Source organism: Chiloscyllium plagiosum, unplaced genomic scaffold (genome assembly GCF_037043375.1).
Source record: "Chiloscyllium plagiosum isolate Xiang-an unplaced genomic scaffold, Cpla_swu_hap1 HiC_scaffold_47, whole genome shotgun sequence".
NCBI classification, from domain to species: Eukaryota; Metazoa; Chordata; class Chondrichthyes; order Orectolobiformes; family Hemiscylliidae; genus Chiloscyllium; species Chiloscyllium plagiosum.
Genome location: NW_028270185.1, coordinates 48486052 through 48493661, shown reverse-complemented (window position 1 = coordinate 48493661; position 7610 = coordinate 48486052). Strand labels below are relative to the sequence as shown.

The 7610-nt window shown below is 42.3% G+C and overlaps 1 non-coding gene across 1 annotated transcript; it reads left to right on the top strand.

The window, feature by feature from the left end:
* The first annotated feature begins 7129 nt into the window (after nt 1–7129).
* On the top strand, nt 7130–7211 carry trnas-gcu (transfer RNA serine (anticodon GCU)). The gene has a single exon. It is a non-coding gene; the product is annotated as a tRNA-Ser (tRNA).
* Nucleotides 7212–7610: the final 399 nt, after the last annotated feature.

Sequence of the window (7610 nt, the reverse complement as noted above, 5' to 3'; positions counted from 1 at the left end):
TCCTTCATCAGGTGTAAGCGACAGGAAAATCTTAAACACAGATGATATAAGGAAAAGATCAAAAGGTTATACAACTCATGCACATGAATTGTTCATACACCTAAGATGGCTCTTAAATACTTAATCAGTTAGAATGGAGGTGCGAGTTTGATTGGTTAATATAAAAATTGCCGAATTTATTTCAAGTCACTGCCTTGAGATACCTTCAGATATTATCAAAGTAAATGAAGTAACACGTGCGGTCAGACAATGTATTCTAAGCTTGACGCCTTGTTTGGACTCTGTCTGTGTCTTGACCTGGAGTTAGACTGGTTTTATTTACAAAGTACGATTTGTAAAATAACACATTGACTGAATATCTACAAATTGTATGTTTTGGAATAAAATAAAATGTATCTGCAAATACAAATGGGAAAATGTAAATTCAACCCACAGATTTATATGTGCATTCGTGTGTGTGCGTGTGCATATGTGTGAGAGAGGGGCGTGTCTGTGTGAAGGGAAGAGAGAGACATTATCTGTATGTCAGAGACAGTGAGGTGGAGTATGGGTGTGAGTGCGGGAGGGAGAGAGAGTGGTTGTGTGTGCATGTGTGTGTGACAGAATGGAGTACGTGTGTGAAATGTGAGAGAGGGTGAGTGTGAGTGTGTGCGAGGGGCAGAAAGGGAGAATGTGCATCAATGTATGTTATAGGTAGAGTGAGAGGGTGTGCTTGTCCAGGCTAAGACACAAACAGATATGGCTGATCCCTTTCCCCACGCACACTCTCTCCATGGTTTTCAGAGCTTCCCCTCTCTGCAGCCTCTGCTCCATTTGTTGTTCATGTTACAGAGCCAGATGCTGTTACTACAGTCCCATGCTATGTCCCGAGCTGGGACACTAAATCCTCCGGTCTCCTGAAATGTCTGAAGCAGCTTACAGCACAACTTCTAGCAAACAATCCCCAGTACCTCCACTAACAGGAGGAAGTCAGAGTCGCCTCAGCTACAAGTTAGATGCCTTGTCCTTTACAATTATACTCAAGGACCTTCCTTGCGTTACTGACCATACCATCAACTGAGAGGGACAAACAGAGGCATTCCATGGGAAGGCGCATACCAAGATTCAAACACGTGAATCAAAGCTCCTGGAACACCCTTGTCCATAGGGTATCACATGGGACACATTGAGAAGTGAGGAACAGCCTGACACACACTATTTCAATGTTTCTGAGCTTCACCATGCCGATACACGAGGGAATCAAAAGCCAATGCCAGGGAAAGACGCGGAAAAAAAAACCAAATAATTAATTAACAGATAACTTGGTGAAAATATGTTTAAGGAGATGGAGGGATTGTCTCAACTGGATAAGTGAGACAACGGTGGGCCCAATCACAAGAATGCAAACATTGAATAAATACATTGCTAGATCAGCTGAATTGGTCTATTGTCTCCAATTCTAAATCTGCTTCACAGAACCAGCCCAGACACCTTAAATTGGGGTAAGGTAACGGCCAAGATGGAGAGCTGTGCAGACCGTGCTAGTGGATTACTCCATAAACCGGACTATCTGCACAGCATGGGGAGCATTGCAAACCTCTGCCAGGATATTGCAACCTCCACCACCACCCTATGTCTGGACATTTGAGTCAATTTTGTATCCAAATGGCTAGTTTTCCATGTATTTCATATGAACCAACCTTGTTAAACAGATGACCATGCACAATGTTGTTCAACACCTTACTGATGTCCATCTCGCCAATGTGCAACTCTCTACCTCAGTTAATCTTTTTAGTCACTTCTTCAAAAAAATTCAGTCAAGTCAGTGAGACACAACATTGCTTGCACATTTCCATGTTGACTACCCCTAATCCGTCGTTACCTTTCGAAGTGCGTGAAAATCCTATGCCTCATTATCCCCTCCAACAACTTACCCACCACTGCCGTTATACTCACTGCTTTTCCTTATTACCTTTCTTAAATTCCTTAAGTTATGGCACCACGTTAGCCAACCTCCAGTCTTCCGGCACTATACCTGTGGCTATGGATGATAGCACGAGGCCCAGCAATCACTTTCCTAGCTTCTCACAGAGATCTAGCGTACATCTAATAAAAGTCAGAACAGTTTCCTTCCTTTGCATGTTTTGAGACCTCCAGCAGCTCCTCTGTGATACAGACACTTTCGAAGATGTCATTACTTATTTCCCAAATTATTTAGCTTCCATATCCTCCTCCACAGTAAATATTGATACAAAATATTCGTTCAGTACCTCCCCCATTTCCTGTGGTTCTGCATATGGGCAGGCTTGCTGATGTTGAAGGATGCCCTATTCTTTCCACAGTTACTGTTTTGTCCTTGACGTATTTGAAGAAGCCAAAGCTATCACATGTCCCCTTTTTTACGCGTGCAATTTCCCTCTTAAGTATACTATTGTTGCCTTCAGACTCTTCTATTGAATCACTTTAAATCAGGAATTAAGAGGCAAATGCTGACCATTCCAGTTTCGAAAAAATCCATCTGGTTCACTGATACCCTTTAAGGAAGCAAACTGCCATGCTTACCTGGTGTGGTTTACATGTGACTCCAAACCCACAGCAATGTGGTTGACTGTTAACTGCTCTCTAGGCAATTAGGGATGTGTAATAGATGTTTGCCTAGCCAGGGACGCCCTTATCCCATGAATGCATTAAGAAAAAAACCCTCAATTCCTGCTGTCTATAACTGACATATTCTTCCTTCTTATCCGTGACCAGAACCTCAATTTCTCCAATTCTCCAGCATTCCTTACACGTACCAGCCTTACCCTTCAACCTAAGCGGGACATACTGTCTCTTTACTCCTGACAACACATTTTTGAAGGCTTCTCACTTCACAACTGACCAATTTCTCTGCGAATATATATCCCAACCGACGTTAACATTTTCATTGAGTAGGACAGAGGGATTGTCTGCATGAGGCTGAGCTAAATGATGCTATCTTATCAAACTCACCTCATTAACTATCCACCCCACCCATGGAGTGCCTCTTATTCAATGCCAGCCCGACTCTACATTCATCATGGCTGGAGGTTCTCACCATCGCCCAGATGCCCCCGATACTCCGCGACTCCTGGCATTGGTGCCATCTTTAAAAGTCCAATGGTCACATGGTTGTGCTTTCTCAAGTTGGAGCTGCCCTCCATAGTTTATCCTGAACATGGCAGATACGTGGAAATTATACCACAGTTTGTCGACTGGGGCCCGCAGATCCTGGTAGATTGGCTAGTACAGAGAGGGAAATTCTCTTTCCAAAAGGCGGGCCCCACCACCAGACCCACCAATCATGGTCTGAGCTCAGAGCAGTATCTGCGGTCTGAAGAAATGTCCAGCAATACAGGACAAGCATCAATTACCTTCCCCACTCTGTCAGGATAAGATCACCGTATTTTCTATACTCCCTCACAGTCACTGTTTATCTGTTATAACACCTACCCCGGAACAAAACCTATGCCCCAACACTCTCACTGCTGCTTGCAGCACCTTCCGTTTCTCTCTTTTACCCCTCTACTATATCTCCTTCATTAATAGCACTGCATGGATACAACACTCTTGAACAACTCCCTTTGGACAAGTCACCATCTCACCCACCAATCCCCCCCCCCACTTTCACCAGCACTGACAGTAGTATAACCCACTCACACCTTCACTGAATCCTTCCCCGTCTCCTATTCCAGAAGAAACAGCTCGGAATAGAATAGAAAGTGCGAATCTGGGTAGTGGAGTGGTCGATATCCACCTCCCCCCGCCCCCTATATTTGTGTGTCTGTATTTTTCTCTGTGAGTGTCTACGTGTGGTTGCAGGTCTGGCAGTCTCTGTGGAACTTAAAGTGACATAATCTCTCTCTTATCTGGCCACCACACCCTACTTCAGTGATGGTGGCAGAGGGCGATAACCTTCGATGATTCAGTCTGAGTGGGAGATAAGGCAGCAGCTCACAGCACTATTCAAACTGACAGCACCATCAACACACACACCTTCCCGCCCGCTCGAACCCGCTCCCCACCACACACACACACAAAATGCTGGTAGATGGAGAGTTGCAAATATACTTGGGGTCGTCCAAATGGAAATGCTCACCTCCGAGTGAACCATTTTGTCAGGAGATGACATCAATTGATTTCTGTTTCTGTGATTTGCAATGCTTAAAAATTACGTGGAAACGTATTGAAAATTCCCAAAAAAGGCCTGGTAGTGTTGATAATGACGCAGGGACAATATCGCTTAGTATCAGACAAAACTGCTCTGTGTTTCCAAAGATATTATTTGAAAAAAATCAAACGAACGTGTAATTTAAGAGATTCACAGCAAAGGATTTGCGATCGACTCAGAACCAAAAGCTTTGACACTGATGCAGTGGCATGGAGAGGCCAGCAGAGGGTAGTATTGGATGAATCCAATCATAAAACTGAGTGGTTCGCACACCCTCTATAAGGATTAGAGATGTTGGCCTTACAAACCTTCCGAACATTCCGTGGAAGAATAAAGGGAGTGATAGATAATTTTCGTCTCCATGAAGACGATGTTCATGAACTGGATAGATACAATTTACCTTATTGGAGTTTATATATACAGAAGTCATATTTAAAAAGCAGAGTTCATAGTGTAACTGTAAAATCTTTAGGTCACCCTCAGTGTGAGCATTGTGTGTAATCCTTGCCCTCATTCTCCACCAAAAACATGTAAAGAAGTTAAAAAGGGCACAGACGCTGTTCCCTGGATAGCAAGATATTAGAAAGCCAAGTGGCGTTGTTTACTGAGACATAAAAATATCAGATAGGATACAAAAGGTTTAATCGGGATGATAGAAAGAATGAAGGAGTTTATACACGAGATTTGGAAATCCTGGAGCAGAAACACGCAAGTTTATATGTAAACAAATGAGATTTTCACATAACGCGAGGTTTGAATGACTAAATCAGGGAAATTCCCTCTTTCGAGTGTAACAATAACTTTAGTTAGAGCTTCAAAACCATTAGTGAATGATTAAGAAAGGTTTGGATGAGAGTTTCTTCCACTCAATAAAATTATTTAAATCGTGAATGAATTTACAGAAATAAAGCGTAGAAGCTGATTTCACAGTGATTTAAAAGATACACGAGCAAACATACAAGGATGGAATTTACCATTGAGAGAAAGTCAGTGGGGTTGCGTAACAATTTCGAATTTGGTTGACTTCAGACACAAAGACATTTCATGAATACGTACAACTGAATGAGATTGAATATAAAATGTTCATGGGTTGGTAAGGTGTGACGTATTATTCAAGGTGAAACTCTGTAAATGGAGCAGATGTCCTAATATAACTGCAGACAGAGGTTACATCCTAATGAATAGGAACTGAACCGTCACTTGGAGATGCAACACCTACTTTAAAGCTTTGACCACATTCACATGATGTTATGTATATTTCGTACATTCTTAACTCCACCCAAGAAATCCACCAAGAAGACTCTGTCCTTTTGTATTGTTAAACCTCTATACTTCTCTGCAGCACGCCATTGAAGATAAAATATGCTCAGACCAAAATTCAATTCAATACAATATTCAAACGGTCATATGTAATTTATTTTTTATTATTGCAATAACCTTTGTGAGTTTGCAACAAACTGCATAACATGAAACCAGATCAACATCTATTTTCCCGGAATTTAACGCAGTGCACATGGGAAACGTTATCCATCTGCTGAAAATTCACCTTCGGCTCTTTCTCCACGCATGTCTCTACACTTTTTAAATACTTGCAGTATGTTTGTTGATCAAGGAGTCATTATCCAGAAAAGGTCGTTTCTCAATCCACAAACATGGGTATCTTCCCATAAACTTGGCTTTGCTCAATATCACCTTTTATCCGTACGCCTCAACACAGACGACAAATTGAAGCTGCTCCATGTGATGCTCAAACATAAAACTTCGGCACAGCACAGCCCACTATACTGGAACAGAGATACCGTGCACTGGTCACCTGCAGCACAGGAGCAACACATTAATGCTTACCTCCACAATCCTGGTTTTACCTTAATGTTTGGGAAACCGAATTTCTCTGATTCCATGGCTAGTAACGGGGATTGTACGACCATCTTCACCAGTAGTTCTGGCCCCGAGTGAGGAAAGTGGTGAGCTACTCATTGCAAAGATGGGTAGATTGTTGAAATATACAATTTCGACATTTGCCTTCACTATGAGCACTTCATTTCGTTTTTCATCTGTAGAAATCTTAAAATCTTCATCTTGAACAGACGCAATGACAGATTTCCATTGGATCTCTGGCATCAAATTCCAAAGTGTAAACTCCCTCTGAATTCTTCCACCGCAGTCCGCTGTGTGGGAAGTGTTCCTGTTGTGGGAAATACACTTCCCCGTGTGTCAACTGCTGGTCCCAGCATGCGCTCTCGCACTGCACTCATTTTCCATCTGACACTTGCTCACTGTTTTGCTGTGATCATACAGTGACTTGGTGTCGCACGGCCCAGGAAACTGATGCAGATCAAGGTTTTTGCATTGTTGAGTTCAATTGTCAGTTTAGCCTTATTTAGGATTTTGAAATTGTCTGTCCTAGACACAAGCGCATGTCAAACATATCTGAGTGGAAGAAAGGTGTTCCGAATAATGACATTGAGCACTATGCACTCTACTCCAGTCTGGCAAACAATTCCTCACAGGCAATTTAATAAACAATAGACAATAGGTGCAGGGACAGGCCATTCTGCCCTTCGAGCCAGCACCACCATTCAATATGATCATGACTGATCATCCTCAATCAGTATCCTGTTCCTGCCTTATCCACATAACCCTTGATTCCATTATCCTTAAGAGCTCTATCCAACTCTTTCTTGAAAGAACACCTCCTACTGTCTCGGGTTCTTCATTCCATTGACTTCAAATCTTCACAGAATTCAACAGACCTTGTTACATAGTCATTTCTTCATTTTTGTTCAGACCACTGTGAGCAGAGTGTCACAGTGCGAATGCGCTTGCCCCACAACCCAGATGACAGACAATAGTCTTGGAACCGTACTGTGCTATTTATGATTTCACCAAAACAAGGGAGAAATGTCTGCTGCTCTGCATAATTTATGCAATTCACTTATTCATAAGGATACAGGCGTATGTGACGAGGTGGCCGAGAGGTTAAGGCGATGGACTGCTAATCCATTGTGTTCTGCACGCGTGGGTTCGAGTCCCACTCTCGTCGGTGCTGTCAGTGATTTTCAATGTTGCTATTTTTGGATGATCACAACTGTCTTACTGAAATTGGAACTGCAATATCAGTTTGTATGCATCGACGCTATTATAAAATCTCAAAGAATAATTTGGTCCTGTTGCCTAAACTGCATTGAAATGTAGATTGCATTGGGATATTGAAAAAGAACGAGACTTTCTTTTACAAGTCAAGCTGCTGTGACCTTTTATCGTACGAAAGAGATCCAGGAAAGCCAAATAACAAGAGATGTGAAGGGCATGTTTATGCAGTGGGATTCTTAATGATTATTTTGTCAAATGAAATCTGGAGCAGGTTGAGTAGAAGTGGTTCATCTTGGTGAGAAGAGCACAAAATAATGGAGATATTTCAAAAGGAGCAGGGCGTGGGTGT